The sequence below is a fragment of the Dermochelys coriacea genome, chromosome 15 (genome assembly GCF_009764565.3).
Source record: "Dermochelys coriacea isolate rDerCor1 chromosome 15, rDerCor1.pri.v4, whole genome shotgun sequence".
Classification (NCBI taxonomy): Eukaryota; Metazoa; Chordata; order Testudines; family Dermochelyidae; genus Dermochelys; species Dermochelys coriacea.
Window position 1 is genome coordinate 1,902,542 of NC_050082.1, and position 17,549 is coordinate 1,920,090.

At 47.6% G+C, this 17,549-nt stretch overlaps 1 protein-coding gene across 10 annotated transcripts in view; it reads left to right on the forward strand.

Annotated features, from left to right (window-relative positions):
- The first annotated feature begins 6,379 nt into the window (after positions 1 to 6,379).
- Positions 6,380 to 17,549, forward strand: part of AP1B1 (adaptor related protein complex 1 subunit beta 1) — an 87,436-nt gene continuing 76,266 nt past the window's right edge. For 6 of the 10 annotated variants that reach the window (XM_043497637.1, XM_038372958.2, XM_043497641.1 and 3 more), the window contains exon 1: positions 6,403 to 6,472. The gene's annotated coding sequence lies outside the window, so the exon portion shown is untranslated. Of the gene's footprint in view, positions 6,476 to 17,549 lie in introns of all 10 variants that reach the window. The other 4 variants (XM_038372960.2, XM_043497644.1, XM_038372962.2 and 1 more) reach the window with 3 other exon arrangements.

Sequence of the window (17,549 nt, forward strand, 5' to 3'; positions counted from 1 at the left end):
CAGCTGTCCTTTTTATCAACAGCTGAAAGACTGCAAAGAATCAGGAAGCAGCCGCGAATAACCAAAGAACTGAAAATCAAAAAGTACAGGACTGCCGGGAGAGGGAAAGGAAGCTCCACCAGCAGAATGCAGATCGCCGGCACCAAAGCACGGAGCGGCTGCTAAGCATCATGGAGCGCCAAGTGGACTTGATACAGGCGCTCATAGCACTGCAGACAGAGCAGATCCGCCCCCACCCTCCCACGCAGCCCTTGTCCCAAAACTCTTTCCCTTGTGTCCCCATGTCACCACCAACTCACTTTCCCCCAACATTGAGTTTCCTGTTGCCACCAGCTGCCTCCAACACATGTAGCTTCACCACCCAGCCCTGCAAACTACAACCCTGACCCACTGCACTCAACCCCCATCACCATGCATTTTAGCCAGCCTGAAGTGCAGCACTCATTGCACGGCACTTCAGACAGGCTGACTATGATAACAGGACATACGCAAATCTATGATTGTCCCGTTCCCCACCCTCCCACACAGTACAGATGTGTCATACCCTTTCTGTTTCCCCAGCAGTTGTGTTTCTTTTCAATAAATGAATTTTTTGGCTTTAAAACATTTTTTATTGCATTAAGTAAAAGATACCGTAACCCAGGAAAGCAACAGGCACTGCAAGTCAGTGCATCGTATGTAGCAAACACAGATGTCTACTAGCATTGGAACCACTGCACTTCAGTCCCGTGCAGGGCACCAGACATTACTGGTGGTTTTCAGCCTCAAATTGCTCCCTCAAGGCATCCCTAATCCTTGCAGCCCCATGCTGGGCCCCTCTAATAGCCCTGTTCTCTGGCTGTTCAAATTCAACCTCTGGGTGTTGAACCTCTGTGGTCCATGCCTGAGTGAAGCTTTCACCCTTCCCTTCACAAATATTATGGAGGGTACAGCACGTGGCTATAACTGTGGGGATGCTGTCATCAGCCAGGTCCAGCTTCCCATACAGACAGCGCCAGTGGCTCTTTAAATGGACAAAAGCACACTCAACAGTCATTCTGTACTGACTCAGCCTGTTGTTGAACCACTCCTTGCTACTGTCAAGGCTCCCTGTGTAGGGTTCCATGATCCACAGCATTAAAGGGTAAGCAGAGTCTCCAAGGATCACAATGGGCATTTCGACTTCCCCTATGGTGATCTTCTGGCCTGGAAAGAAAGTCCCGGCTTGCAGCTTCCTGAACAGGCCTGTGTTCCGAAAGATGCGTGCGTCATGCACATTTCCGGATCAGCCTGCGTTAATGTCCATGAAATGCCCATGGTGATCCACAAGCGCTTGGAGGATCATAGAGAAATACCCCTTCCAATTTATGTACTCAGAGGCTAGGTGGTCAGGTGCTAGAATTGGAATATGCGTCCCATCTCTCGCCCCTCCGCAGTTAAGGAAACCCATTTGTGCAAAGCCAGCCACAATGTCATGCACGGTGTCCAGAGTCATGGTTCTTCTGAGCAGGATGTGATTAATGGCCCTGCAAATTTGCATCAACACGATTCCAGTGCTCGACTTTCCCACTCCAAACTGGTTAACGACCGATCGGTAGCTGTCTGGAGTTGCCAGCTTCCAGATTGCAGTAGCCACCCACTTCTCCACTGTCAGGGCAACTCTCAATCTCGTGTCCTTGCGCCACAGGGTGGGGGTGAGCTCCTCACACAGTCCCATGAAAGTGGCTTTCCTCATTCGAAAGTTCTGCAGCCACAGCTCGTCATCCCAGATTTGCATGATGATGTGATCCCACCACTCGGTGCTTGTTTCCTGAGCCCAAAAGCAGCGTTTCACAGTGGTGAGCATGTCCATGAAGGCCACAAGCAATCTCGTGTCATTTGCGTTATGCGAGTTGACATCATCATCGGACTACTCACTGTCACTTTGGATCATAAGGCATAACTTGACTGCCATTCGTGACGTGCCGGTGAGACCAATCAACAGACTCCTCAGCAGTTCGGGCTCCATCCCCGCAGACCGAAAGGGAAGACAGAGCGCGCAGTACAAAAAACGTTGAAAGATGGCGCCAAATGTGAACGGAAGCACAGGGATTGCTGGGATGCGAAGTGATGCATCACGGGGCGTTGGGACAGGACCCAGAATGCCTTGGACCCCTCCCACCCCCTTCCCACAAGCCACAGCGCCAGAATGGGAAGAGGTGCTCTGAGGGATAGCTGCCCATAATGCACTGCTCCCAATGTCACTGCAAGTGTGGCCACGCCGTTGCACTGGCAGCTGACAGTGTCAACACATGGCAGCGCTTTCCCTGCTGCAGTCTCAGAGGGATGGTTTAACTCAACGCGCTCTACATTTGCAAGTGTAGCCATGCCCTTAGTGACCATAAACTAGATATAGAAATTGGCCATGTCTACACGAAATCAGCACCGCTGTGATCAATGCAGTGGTGTCAATTTAGCGGGTCTGGTGTAGACATGCTAACTCGTTAGGTAACTGAACTGGCCTAACTTAGATCAACGTACCTCATTAGTGTTGACCAGCCCTTCACACAATACTCTTGGGGGAATTCTGTGCCACTGTGTGTGCACAAAATTCAGGTCCCCCACAGATTTCTTTGCTTCCCTGCAGAAAAATGACTTCCTGACAGGGAAGCAAAGGGAAGCTGCAAGAGCAGTTATGCACCACTCCCTAGCAGAGCAGGTACATCATTTCAGGCACCCAGAGCATCTGGCAAATCACTGCAGGGCTGGGGACACCCCAGGCACAAGTATTCCTGTTCTTCATACAGCTAAGGGTAGCCTAGAATTCCTCCTTACCTGTAAGGGGTTAAGAAGCTCAAATAACTTGGTTGGCACCTGACCAAAAGGACCAATGGGGAAAGAAGATACTTTCAAATCTTGGGGGGAAGGCTTTGTTGTGTGTTCTCTGGGGAAAGCAGAAAAGCATCAGGTCAAAAACTCATTCTCCTATAAACCATCCTGTACAAGTCTCTGATATTACAAAAAAGAGTAAATAAATAAGGCAAGGCGCATTAAATTACCTTTTGTTTTCAACTTGTGAATTTCCCTTTGCTAGAGGGAGGTTTATCCCAGTTTTTTGTAACTTTAAAGTTTTGCCTAGAGGGGAATCCTCTGTGTTTTGAATCTGATTACCCTGTAAAGTATTTTCCATCCTGATTTTACAGAGGTGATTCTTTTACCTTTTCTTTAAATAAAATTCTTCTTTTAAGAACCTGATTGATTTTTCATTGTTCTTAAGATCTAAGGGTTTGGGTCTGTGTTCACCTGAACCAATTGGTGAGGATATTATTCTCAAGCCTTCCCCAGGAAAGGGGGTGTAGGGCTTGGGAGAATATTTTGGGGGAATAGGACTCCCAAGTGGTCCTTTCCCTGGTTCTTTGTCTAAATCACGTGGTGGTGGCAGCGTACTGTTCAAGGACAAGGTGAAATTTGTGCCTTAGGAAGGTTTTTAACCTAGGCTGGTAAAGATAACCATAGGGGGTCTTTCATGTGGGTCCCACATCTGTACCCCAGAGTTCAGAGTGGGGAAGGAACCCTGACAAGCTCATACCCTGAACTGGGATCAGCTGCTAGTCCCGGCTGGGCTGGAGGCAGGAGAGGACAGAACTTCCTCTTCCCCTGCAAGGAGCACCTGGGGCTGCGGCAAAGCCACCCCCAGAAACCTCCCCCAGATGCAAGAAGCTCAGCATCCTCCCCTGCTTCCTGCCCCCATCGCTCCTCAGCTGCTCCCCCATCCACCCAACTCCCATGCATCTGGACCTCCCATACCCAGACATCCCCACCAAGCCTCATCGCATACACCCAGTACCCCCTAGCCCTCCATACCCAAACCCCACCCCACTGAACCTCAACCCCTGCATCTGGAGTCCTTCTGCACCCAGATCACCCCCACTTAGCTCCCTGCACTCAAACCCCCACTCTCACAAGCCCCACCCCCATGCACACCCTGAGCCCCCACATCCACACCCCCACGGCACTGACCAACTAGCTGCCCCACTCCCCCAGCACCCAGACACCACTGCTGAGACCCCACACCCAGACACTTCCACTGAGCCACAAACACCTTTCACCTGGAAGCCCCTGCAGAGTCCCATTGCCCCTGCACCTGGAAACTCCTCAACCCCACCGCAATGAGCCTCTTGCATCCAGATCCCCCACACCTAGACCTTCCCTGAGCTGCCTGCACCAGATTGTTCCACACAGAACCTCTCACCCCGCATCTGAATCCTCCCACTCTGAGCCCCTCCACACTTGTATCTTGCCTGGTCGAGCCTGCCTGCCCCACGCCTGGTGCACGGGGGCAGGTCCAGGACTTGTGCTGTGTCGGGGCCAGGTGCAGCCTCACCACTGAATCCGAATCCTAGGGGTGGGGAGGCTGCAGGGTGATCTTCCACCTTCAAACAATCAGTGGCCTGTGCTCCCCACTGCCATGCTGGGGCCTCTGCATTTATTGATTGAGAAATAAAGCTTGCAGAATTTTAAAATATTGTGTGCAGATTTTTTAATTTTTTGGCGTAGAATGCCCTCAGGAGTAAGACAAAGCACAGTGCAACAAGTTGAGAGAGAGTGCAGCCAGCCCGAGAGAGGAAAAAATAAAGTGTAGGAGTATCAATACCATGATCATACTCGAGCTAGACTATCTGTGTAGAAGAGAGTGTCAGAAAGCTACTTCCTCATATTTTCACTCATGAGAAGACTTTCTATCGGGGAAAATCCTAGAAGAAAGGAAAGTGATGGCAGGGAGAGCATCTTGCTAGGGAGCAAGCTGCCACTGATCAGGAATGGACAATAACAACCAAACCCAGGAGTTTGGGAACATTGGAGTTAATCCCCAGATACACAGGCAAACCCTGTCCTGGACCGATGCTGGGACCGAGAGCAGAGATTTCTGCTCTTTTAACACCCCCCCACCCCAAGCTGCTGGCATGTTGGCATAGTTTGTGATGCCAGTAAACAATTTCAAGTGAACTAGCTCTGCCTCCCAAAATCCCCATGCCCCTCCACTGGATTCCCTCCATCCTCCTCTTCTTCTGGTGATCAAGAACAGTCAACATGGATTCACCAAGGGCAAGTCATGCCTGACCAACCTGTTTGCCTTCTATGACGAGATAACTGGCTCTGTGAATATGGGGAAAACGGTGGATGTGATATATCTTGACTTAACGAAAGCTTTTGATGCTGTCTCCCACAGTACTCGTCAGCAAGTTAAAGAAGTCTGGATTGGACGAATGGGCTATAAGGTGGATAGAAAGCTGGCTAGATCATTGGGCTCAATGGATAGTGATCAATGGTTTGATGTCTATTTGGCAGCCGGTATCAAGTGGAGTGCCCCAGAGGTCGGTTCTGGGACCGGTTTTGTTCAACATCTTTATTAATGATCTGGAGGATGGCGTGGATTGCACCCTCAATAAGTTTGCAGATGACACTAAACTGGGAGGAGAGGTAGATACGCTGGAGGGTAGGGATAGGATACAGAGGGCCCTAGACAAATTCGAAGATTAGGCCAAAAGAAATCTGAGGAGGTTCAACAAGGACAAATGCAGAGTCCTGCACTTAGGACAGAAGAATCCCATGCACCAGTACAGACTAGGGACCGAATGGCTCGGCAGCAGTTCTGCAGAAAAGGACCTAGGGGTGACAGTGGTCGAGAAGCTGGATATGAGTCAGCAGTTGCCCTTGTTGCCAAGAAGACCAATGGCATTTTGGGCTGTATAAGTAGGGGCATGCCAGCAGATCCGAAGGACGTGATCGTTCCCCTCTATTGGACATTGGTGAGGCCTCATGTGGAGTACTGTGTCCAGTTTTGGGCCCCACACTAGAAGGAGGATGTGGAAAAATTGGAAAGCGTCCAGCGGAGGGCAACAAAAATGATTAGGGGGCTGGGGCACATGAGTTACGAGGAGAGGCTGAGGGAACTGGGATTGTTTAGTCTGCGGAAGAGAAGAGTGAGGGGGGTTTGATCGCTGCTTTCAACTCCCTGGAGGGGGGCTCCACAGAGGCTGGCTCTGGACTGTTGGCCCTGGGGGCAATGACAGAAGCAGGAGCACTGGTCCCAGGCTGCAGTGGGGGAGGCCTAGGCTGGATATGAGGAAAGCCTGTTTCCCTGGGGGGTGAAGGCTGCAAGGGGCTCCCTAGGGAGGTGGTGGAAGCCTTGCTGGTTTTTAAGGCCCGGCGGGCCAGAGCCCTGCTGGGGTGACCTAGTGCGGCTCGGTCCTGCTCTGAGCGGGGGCTGGGACTGGAAGCTCCCGAGCTCCCTTCCCGCCGCCATCGCCTCGGCCTCCTCCGGCCCCCTCCCGCTGCGTCCCCCCTCTGCCCCGCCCCACGCGCCCCACGGCCCCGCCCCCACGCGACGCCCCGCCCCGCCCCGCCCCGCCCGTGCCCCGGAAGCGCTCGCCCCCCTGCGCTCACTTCCGCTGGGCCGGTGGCAGCTGCAGGGAGCGCGGAGGAAGCGGTGGGGTCGGAGACCAGAACCGCGCTGGTAGGAGCGCGCTGGGTCCAGTGGCCGCCCTGGCCCAGCTTCCGTAATGCGCCCCCCGCGGGTCCCCCGACCCCTCCAGCGCTGTGACACCCCCCGGCCCGGCTCCCGCACGGCCCCCGCCCCCCCCGTGCTGTGACCCCCCCCCGGCCGGCTCCCGCACGGCCCCCCCCGCCGGCCTGCTGGGTCCCCTCGCCACCCCCCCACGGCCCGGCTTCCCGCACGGCCCCCCCCCGCCGGCCTGCTGGGTCCCTCGCCCCCCCCGTGCTGTGACCCCCCCCCACGGCCCGGCTCCCGCACGGCCCGCCCCCCCGTGCTGTGACCCCCACGGCCCGGCTCCCGCACGGCCCCCCCCGCCGGCCTGCTGGGTCCCTCGCCCCCCCCCGTGCTGTGACCCCCCCACGGCCGGCTCCCGCACGGCCCCGCCCCCCCAGTGCTGTGACCCCCCGGCCCGGCTCCCGCACGGCCCCCCCCGCCGGCCTGCTGGGTCCCTCGCCCCCCCCCCGGCCCGGCTCCCGCACGGCCCCCCCCGCCGGCCTGCTGGGTCCCTCGCCCCCCCAGTGCTGTGACCCCCCCCCGGCCCGGCTCCCGCACGGCCCCGCCCCCCCAGTGCTGTGACCCCCCCGGCCCGGCTCCCGCACGGCCCCCCCCGCCGGCCTGCTGGGTCCCCCGCCCCCGCGTGCTGTGACCCCGCCCCCCCAGTGCTGTGACCCCCCGCCGGCTTGCTGAGTCCCGTGACACCCGCCCGGCCTGGCCCCCGCATTGCCCTGCCCTGCGCCTCCCCCGCCACTCCGGCCTGCTGGGTTCCCCCCCTGACCCCCCCCCGGCCTAGCACCCGCATTGCCCTGCTCTGCTCCTTAGCCCTGTGCCTCCCCCTCCTTCTTCAGCCTGCTGGGCTCTCCCCCTGCCCCAGTCCCTCCCCCCCAGCGTGCCACTGCCCTGGGCCTGGCACCTGCCCTGCTCTGCCCCCGCAATCCCAAACACCTGCTGAATTTTTTCTGGTGTCTTATGTTATTTCTGAATGAGGCCTGCCCGGGGAAAACTGACCACAGGGGATCTTGCCAGTGGGCTGAGTTGGGTTTAGCTGCCTTGTTTATAAATATAGCTCAGTTAACCAGCAAAGTAGCTTCTGTTTAAGACTTGTCTCTTCCCTTAAATAAGAAACACAAAGCAATTTCTAGCTGACAAGTAATCGAGGCCTGCTGCATATTTAATACACATCTGTGGTCTGTGAAGGAAATCATTTAAAAGGGCAGTGATATTTCCATGTAATAAATGGCCTCTGTTCACTTACAGTGTAGAATGCATGTGCCACCTCCCATTCTGCTCGTGTGTGTGTGTGTGTTTTTAAAACCAGTGGGACAGTCTTGTTCTGTTACTCCCACCTCTTCTCTCCACAAGCCCAAATTGGCATGGTACTTCCATGTGAAACTTCAAGTTAGAAGTTGATTTTTGCAAACTGATCTGCTAAATATCTTGAGGCTTCAATTTCTGTGGAAAGTGACATTTTGAAGATGCAGAAACTAATCTTTTGAGTAAATAAGCCAGCACTTGGTATTTTCACAAAATGATTTAAATTCACATTTGCATAGGTGCTCTGATATGAGCACAGTAAAAAGGCCGGGATGGACACTTGGGTCTACTCTTAGCCTTCAGACACTCCTTTTGTACTCACTTTTTCCCTCTGATAATGAACAAATCGTTGAGGTTTTTGTAAGGATCCAGCTTTATGTGGGTGTTTAAAATCAGTTGACAACTTTGCTTCCTGTATAAGAGCTGAGTCTCTATTGCAACAACAGAGGTGTCACTTCTCCACCATTGAATGAAGCTGATGATATGAATTGTTCATTTTATGTTGGCATTAACATTCATGCTTCCACTCCACATGGAGCTTAGTTAGGCTAGGAGCAGGTGCTGCAGAAATGCATTTTTTCTGACCAGTTGCTATGTTGGAGTGGCTATAGGTATGTCCACACTATGGAGACAATGTTGGCATAGTCCTGTATTGTAGTCACAGCCGTACTAACAAAAGGGGTTTTCCTGTAGATATAGGAACACGCACACACACCTGAATGAAGCTGGCATCGTCAATGGAACCCATCTTCATAGCTTTGTCTACACTGATTGGTATAGCTATGGTGGTCGTGTGTGGGTTTTTTTCACACCCCTGACCAATGTAGCTTTGCAGATCTACCTTTTCAGTATAGATTGACAGTCAGTTTCCACTCAACGTGGAGGTTAGTGATCTATCAGATGCCAGCATTTTTAACCCGATTGTAACTATCTAAACTAAAACATAGTAACACTGGAAGGCAATGCCTTCCAAATACCTTTAATTTTTAAACTGGATTAATTGTTGTAAGCGGTTGAATATGCTCTGGAGTAGTGTGGGTAAGTGTATTGCAAAGTGGCTCTTGAAGAGGCCTCGTACTCTTCGTCCTATCTACACCAAAGTATTACAGTGCAACCTCGCAGTTAGAGTAGGATAATATTTTGTGCAATATGAACCTTATTTGTCAATCCAAAATAAAACAGATGCAACTTGACTCAGCAGTAAGTTACATATTGAATTATTTTATATATAATGTGGATTTTTTCCCCCCCTTCTTGACTCCAGGTTATAGACATAGACTTCAGGCTTTGTGGAACCATCATCATTGTGCAGTAGATAACAGTAACTCCACAGTTAATACTGCAGGAGCCATTCTATTCCAAACCTTATTCCCATGCTTAATTTTCTCAGGGAAAAGTAATCCTATATGGGTGAAATTTAAGGAAACTGGTGTTCTTCCTTCTTCTCATCTTACCAACATATAAAACATCTTGTTTTGGAGGTGCTGATGTGTGCATCTGCTCATTTCTGTCAGTAGGATTGACAGAATTTGATTTTTTTATTTATCATGTCAGCAGATTATATCGATTATTTTTAAGCATTTATTTATTTAAATTGTCACAGTTGTGGGAAATTATGGCAGGGGTCGGGCAATTATTTAATGACATGTTAAGATTCAAAAAGTTGAAGTTCGTAAACAGTTAAAACACATTACGGACATTATAAATATTATAAAATCAACAAATCATACCTGTTTTTACTATTCATTTGCAAGAAGCCTAATTTAAAAGTCTAAATCCCTGGATTGATACTGAGTTCTCGGGCAGTATTTTTCTTACTTTTCCTATATGTAAGTTTATTGATAGAAATATTTTGTTGTTGGTTTGTGAGTGTGTACAGGGTGAAATCAGTACTTACTAATAATCTAATCCTTCTAAGCCTATCTATCCATTCCCAGTGAGTACAAGCTTTGTGTGTTGCTGGCTGTCAACTGTCCATCTGGAGTATGGCTTTGTAGTTAAAAAGGAGGTTGCATAAACTATTGGAAATGCTGCCTTAGTGTGACCAAAACATTCTGTTGTGATGTGGGTTTTCAGCTAGGCTGAAACATCTTTTTTTATCCAGAGGTTGAAGACTAGTGTTCTAGTTATGGCACTAACAAAGGGTGCTGCGAGTGTCTCTCTCCCTCTGAGGCTGTCTCTACATTTACTCTTTAAAATTCTTCCAATTGCTCCTACCAATACAGCCCCTCTGGTGGGAACAATGTTAGCGCTAGTGTAGACTGGCTGGTGTTTTGACCATTATATCGTCTAACCTTGATCAGAGCAGTTCCAGAAACTGTGATTAAAAGTGCCAGAAGCCTTCCATGTACTAACTATACTCACTCAAGGTTTCCTCACTGGTGAAAGAGTGAGTGTATAAAAGCGGCTAGTGTAGCCTGGCCCTAAGAGAGCATGAGCGATCTCAGCACATCATTAGAGCTTAGGGATCTGGGTTCAGAGTTATGGAATTTCTAGGCAATCCCCTAGATATGGATATCGCAAAGCATTTAGGCAAGTATTTCTGGCCTCATTTATGCAATTGCTGGTGGATATTATAGTGCATGTGTTACATAAATTAATGTATATCCATGTACGCATTTATGTTGTTTTCATGGCTTATTGCCTCATTGTGCAGAATTTCCACTCCATTTCCCACCTCCATTTCTTATAGCTAATCTGTTTTCCTTTTGTTTTCAAATGGTATATTCAAGAAGTTGGCTATGAAAAAGGATATTTGTTTTTCAGTGTGGGTATCCTGTCTAACATGGAATCAAATGTGCCTTTATTAACAGATCCAAGGATTAGGTGTAAGGGATACTATTTTCTTTATTAATAAAATCTGTTGGATCAAAACCTAGTCAATCCAAGAAATTCTGTATCCTAAATATTTCATAGCCAACACTAAAGGAACACTGCCAACTCAAAATTTAGTTAGCTTTGAAACTGAGGCCTGGTCTACACTAAACAGTAGGTCAACTTAAAGGCAGCTTACGTCAACCTAATTATGTCAGTGTACACACTACAGCCTTGTCCTGCCGGTGTAAGTGCACTGCTGCACCAACATAATTCCACCTCTACGAGGGACATATTTTTTGCTGGTTTAGTTAGGGTGACAGTGTCTGTGTAGACACTGCATTACAGTAGAACCCCAGAATTATAAAATGACCGGTCAACCACACACCTCATTTGGAACTGTAAGTATGCAATCAGGCAGCCACAGAGATGGGGGAGGGGAAAGCAAATACAGTACTGTTATACATAAACTACTAAAAAATTAAGGGAAAGCAGCATTTTTCTTCTGCGTAATAAAGTTTCAAAGCAGTATTAAGTCACTGTTCAGTTGTAAACTTTTGAAAGACCAACCGTAATGTTTTGTTCAGAGATACAAACAACCTCCATTCCAGGTTCGTAACTCTGTGGTTCTACTGTACTTACATTCCCTATTGGCTGTCTCGTCAATTTCGGCCTCCATACTGGAGCCATGAAATTGACAAGAAAGGTGGGCAGCTAGAGCCTGGCTGCTGCCAGGAGGCTCCCCACTCAGGGAGCCAAGAAGTGCAGGTGGCTGTCCCTTGCTCTCAGCTGTGAGCAGGGAGGCGAGAAGTAACTACTGCGGTTGGCTGTAGGCTGACCTAACACAGATCGACTTAAGTGTGTAGTGTAGACATGCCCTGAGTTAACAATACTTTCAGCTGCTGCACTTTCTGTGATTTTTAAAACCATGTCTGTCTTCTTTTAAAAAATGGCTTTTCTCTTGCCATTGCAGTCATCTTAGACAGGTTTTTTCCACCAAATGCATCCGATGAAGTGAGCTGTAGCTCACGAAAGCTTATGCTCTAATAAATTTGTTAGTCTCTAAGGTGCCACAAGTACTCCTTTTCTTTTTGCGAATACAGACTAACATGGCTACTACTCTGAAACCTATCTTAGATGTTGTAGCAGTAGTAGCGAAACAATATGCAGCCACAGTTGTGGGCTTTTCCTTATGCTGAAAGTCTCCAATTCTATAACTAGTGAAGTTAAGGAGTGCTCCACTGTTCTCAATCAGGTCCATAGTTAAGCCCTGATATGAAAGGGTTTTTTAATTTTTTTTACTTCATTATAATATCTTACAGTGCCTCTTATCTTAAAGTGCTTTACGAACAATAAGCCCAATTCTGAAAGGTGTTGAGCTCCAGCAACCTCCATTAACTTTGCTGGAAGCTACAGGGGCACCACCTCTCAGGATCAGACTGTACATACAGAGGAATTGCTTCTACTACCATGGAAATGCAGCCATGTCTAGGGTGGACGGCAGCAGTGGTGCAACAGTACCCTGCAGCACTACACAGCGGCATAGGATAGGAAGAGGAAAATTCTGTATCCAACTGAAGTACAGAGGAACACCAGACAGGCAGAAGCCAATTACCTAAAATGAAATTTGGCCAAAATAACAGGATGAACAAGCTGGCTTTGTGGAAAGTTCCATAGGATCTGAAATGGCCACAGGTGTTCAGGACTTCAGGTTCACAGCTCATGTGAAAGACAGGCTTACGATAGTCTTCAAGCCCTGCCTGGAATTATGCCAGCCCTTCCATATACAGATGTTGTAGTTATTTTAGAGCTTGTATCCAATAGCTTTGACTTTTTGCCAGTTGCTGAAGGTGGTGTGGAGTGTTAGGTTCTCTCTAGCTGGCTGATGGGTTAGATGTAGTACTGTTGAGGGTGCATGTTGTTCTGTAATACAGTGGTTCCCAAACTTCTTGCGGAACAACAATACAATAATACACTGCTCTAATACAAAAAGAAAAGGAGTACTTGTGGCACCTTAGAGACTAACAAATTTATTAGAGCATAAGCTTTCGTGAGCTACAGCTCACTTCATCGGATGCATCACATGAAGTTGATACAATGTGCCAGGCCTAGTTTGGGTTATTTGGTGTATCATCTCTCTTCCATTCCCATGTGTGTGGGTGAGGCTGCTGGCTGTGCACTGTGACTTTCTCTAGCCATAAAATAATCTCCTTCCCCCCCATAGCCCTTCTGTTTCTCCGCTTAGCTGCGCTGATCTCCCCTAAAAGCTTTTGCATAGTTACTCTTGTTTGTTTCTTTGCCTGTCTTATCAGGAAGGATCTGGGATTTCTTGGGATAGTATAATAGAAACATGGTGTAGTGTACACATGTCCAGGAACTCTTTCATCCCTCCTAAAACAGTTGACTTTTTTCCTGTAGTCCAAGATCTAGCTTCTTTTTTGCTGGATTGATATTGATTAGTGTTTTGGGGGTCCCTTGAATTAAAATTGAAGCTGTGAAGGCTTTGAGATTTCGTCTCAACTTTTAATTAGTATGCAGATTTTCTTAGACTCTGGCTTTGTATTCTGTAATTATGGCTCTTAAGCTTTGTAGGTTTTCCACAAGGCAAAGGGTTTTACTACGTAATCATCCTTTATGCTCATGAAATAGCGCTGCTGGTCCTGGCTTACAGCCCCTTGCGTGCAGACTGAAGGGGAGGAGAGAGGGGATGCTTGTCTCGCCTTTTCTTGTAATGACCCTGTGCTGTCAGCTTCCTTCATTTTGGACTGGTTATATGAGGCCCTCATTGCTGTGCATCTCCCTATCCTGCTTTCCTACAGGTTCATGCTCAGCATTCCCCTTTGCTTTAGACGCTGATAATTGGTGCCCAGCACCCAGATTCCTAGTTGTCAGAGGAAACAGTATATCCCCATGCATTTGCTTCTCTCCCCTTCCATTTCAAGGCATGTAGTCTCTCATGAGATCAGTTCTAAAGCATGATCCAGTACTGCCAGATTTCAATACGCTTTTATGGTAAGCCAATAAACTTGCATTCCAAGCTCAATGGGAGTCACATTCCCTAAGTATATTTCAAAACTAAACTCTTAAGAACTACTAAAATATTAATAAACACAGTGAGGTGCTCTCTTGTAATGTCATAACCAGCTAGGTCATTCATCATCGCTATGACCCTGTGCCTAATGCATACAGATTAAAATGCTTAACATGGGCATTGCACACTGGTTTGTTTAAAAATAAATGCAGTGCTGCTTTCTTTTCCAAGCAGCATTACATGTTCCTTTGTCCAGGACTTGAAGAATCTGACTGACTGATTTTTAGAAACTAGAGGACTAATACGAATAGTATGAAACCTGTGCTGCCATGTCTCCTCACTCCCTTGAACTCAGAGTTGTGTATTGAATGTAACTGTAATTTGTCAGTGTGACAGGGTATCCCCAGGGTGCCACCTAGAACTGAGGTACCACTGAGCCTCCTGTCCCATCAGCCTGGGCTCCCACTCTCACGGTACTGCTGTGACAAGCTACAGAGCCCTCCAGCCTCACTTTCACCAGCTGCAGTTAAAAGCAGGCTCTGTGACCAAACCCTGCATGGGAAAGCTACTCCCAGTTCCTCAGGTGCACGCCCCCTCTGGAGTATAAACCCAAAGTTATACCCTCTTCTGCTGCATAGGGAACTGAACAGTGTAAAATTCACCCCCCTCCCTCAGTGTGGAGAGGAATATGCAACAGCCTTTTGCCCCTGAGTTATGATTCCCACATACTAGTTTAGATAAAGCAAAAACAAGTTTTATTAACTACAAAAGAGATTTTAAGTGAGAAGTGATGGCAAACAAATCAAAGCAAATAAAAATGCAAACTAAGCTTAATATACTAAATAGGGTGAGAATCTGCTATTCATACCCAAAGAGATGATACAAGCAGGCTGCAGATTCTTAAGGGGCAAGTTGCACTTGCTTATAGCTTGGAATCCTCAGGTGTTCCACTCACAGGCTAAAAATCCCTTTAGCCTGGGTCCAACACATCCCCCAGTTCAGTCTTCCTTCCTCAGGTGTTTCCAGGAGTCTTTGTGTGGGGAGCGAAGAACACCAGATGATATCACTCCCTGCCTTGTATAGCTTTTGCGTATGGCGGGAACCCTTTGTTTCGAAGCTTGGTTCCCAGACTGGTCTGTGGAAAAACACTGACATCCCAGGATGAATCTAGAAACGTGGTCACGTTACATGTCTTTGTAGAGTTATAGCAGCCATTACTGTCTGTAGCCTTCTCAGGAAGGCTCCCCAGGTAGGAGATAAGCCTCTCCTAAGGCCTATTGTTTGTTCCTAATGGCTCATTGCCCTGAATAGGCCCTTCCCCACCCAGCTATCTAGACAGAAAGCATCTTGTCTAGTGGGCGTTACCTAGGTGTAACTGTTTGAAATGCAGATACATAGTTGATATTCATTATTTCAGATACAAAAATGTGTGCATATAAATAGGATAATCATATTCAGCAAATCATAACCTTTCCAAGGACCTCTCACATGACTTATCTTGCATAAAATACATCCTAACTATGTCATAATCATAGCATAATAGTATCATAATGAAGAATATGGGGTGCAGTGCAACAACTTTCTGGTTTTAAAAACGTAACATTACAGCTCTGGATCCCGATGAACTCTTCTCATTCCTGACTTCCCTCCACTTTTTCTTAGTTTTTCTTTTCCTAGAACAGATACTTGTGTCTCTCTTCTGGGTTTTCTTCAGTGTCCATTTCCTTCTTCCTCCTGCAGTCTACTCTTTACCTCTCCTCCTGTATTTTTCCTCCATTTTTTGTTTCTCTTTTCTTTTCTAATGCATCCAACAATCTCTCCGTCCCACCCACTCTCATACATCTCCACACATGCAACCACTTAAAAGGTTTCAAAATGTTAGTAGCCAAAGAACTTAGTCTGAGAGCCCAAGACTGATATGGAAAATGTGGTGGCTCCACTGTTCAGGGAAATTCCCAAAGTAGAAGCCTGCCTCCTCCTTGCCCCCAGCTGTTGGGGGAAACTGGCTGGTGCCTGTCCTGTCCCTTGACTCTCATTACAGGAGTTGTCTCTTGTGGTGTTCTGCGATTAGCAGGTATCTGAAAAATTTATAGTGTCACCCCAATCTGGGCTGGCAGCTGGAAAAGAGAGTTAGCATCTCCAGCTTCCTGGGCGCTCCAGAGGGACGGGGGCTTTACTAGGCTTTGTTCTCCCTACCCCATCTATTTTTGAGTTGCCATTGCTGCTGCTGCTCTTTGCTTTCACAAGCAGCCACAGGGTGGAATTGACTTTATTTTTCAGAGAATCATAGAATTGGAAGGGACCTCGAGAAGTCATCTAGTCCAATCCCCTGCACTCATGGCAGGACTAAGTATCATCTAGACCAGTGGTTCTTAACCTGGGGTGCACGCCCCACCTGGGGGTGTGAGACATGCCAGGTTTCTTCAGAAGGTAAATCATCGAAAACACACATTAAGCACAGGCATTTAAGTACAACTACTTTGTTTCATCAAACCTATGTGTTTATTAACATTATACATTTTTTAACAATTATTGTAATACACAAACAAAAAATATATCTAGGTTTAAAGAACTGACCTACTTCAATAATTTTTGATAAGGGGTTTGAGAACATATTTTGAAAACCAAAGGGGTGCAGGCTGCAGTAAAGGCTAAGAATCACTGATCTAGACCATCCCTGACAGTTGTCTATACTGGAACCAGTCCTATTCAATTTATTCATAAACGATCTGGGAAAAGGCATAAACAGTGAGGTGGCAAAATTTGCAGATGATACAAAACTACTCAAGATAGTTAAATCCCAGGCAGACATTGAAGAGCTACAAAAGGATCTCTCAAAACTGGGTGACTGGGCAACAAAACAGCGGATGAAATTCAATGTTGATAAATGCAAAGTAATGCACATTGGAAAACGTAATCCCAACTAAACATATAAAATGATGGGATCTAAATGAGCTGTTACCACTCAAGAAAGAGATCTCGGAGTCGTGGGCAGTTCTCTGGAAACATCCACTCAATGCATGGCGGCAGTCAAAAAAGCAAACAGAATGTTGAGAATCATTAAGAAAGGGATAGATAAGAAGATAGAAAATATCATACCGCTTCTATATAAATCCATTGTACACCCGTATCTTGAAGACTGCGCGCAGATGTGGTTGCCCCATCTCAAAAAAGATTTATTGGAAAAGGTTCAGAAAAGGACAACAAAAATGACGAGGGGTCTGGAACGGCTTCCGTATGAGGCAAGATTAATAAACCTGGGACTTTTCAGGTTGGAAAAGTGGGGTGGGGGGAGAATATGATCGAGGTCTATAAAATCATGAGTGGTGTGGAGGAAGTAGATAAGGATGTTATTTACTCCTCGTAATTGATGATCTAGGGGTCACCAAATGAAATTAGTAGGCAGCAGGTTTAAAACAAATAAAAGGAAGTCTTTTTTTCACACAATGCATAGTCAACCTGTGGAACTCTTTGCCAGAGGAGGTTGTGAAGGCCAAGACTATAACAGGGTTCAAAAAGGAACTAGATAAATTCATGGAAGGTAGGTCCATCAATGGCTATTAGCCAGGATGGGCAGGGATGGTGTCCCTAGCCCCTGTTTGCCAGAAGCTGGGAATGGATCACTTGATGATTACCTGTTCTGTTCATTACCTCTGGGGTACCTGGCATTGGCCACTGTTGAAAGACAAGATATTGGGTTAGATGGACCTTTGGTCTGACCCAGAATGGCCGTTCTTATGTGTTTGTCTAACCTGCTCTTAAAAGTCTCCAAGGATGGAGATTCCACAACCTCCCTTGGCAATTTATTCCAGTGCTTAACCACCCTGACAGGAAGCTTTTCCTAATGTCCAACTTAAACTTCCCTTGCTGCAATTTAAG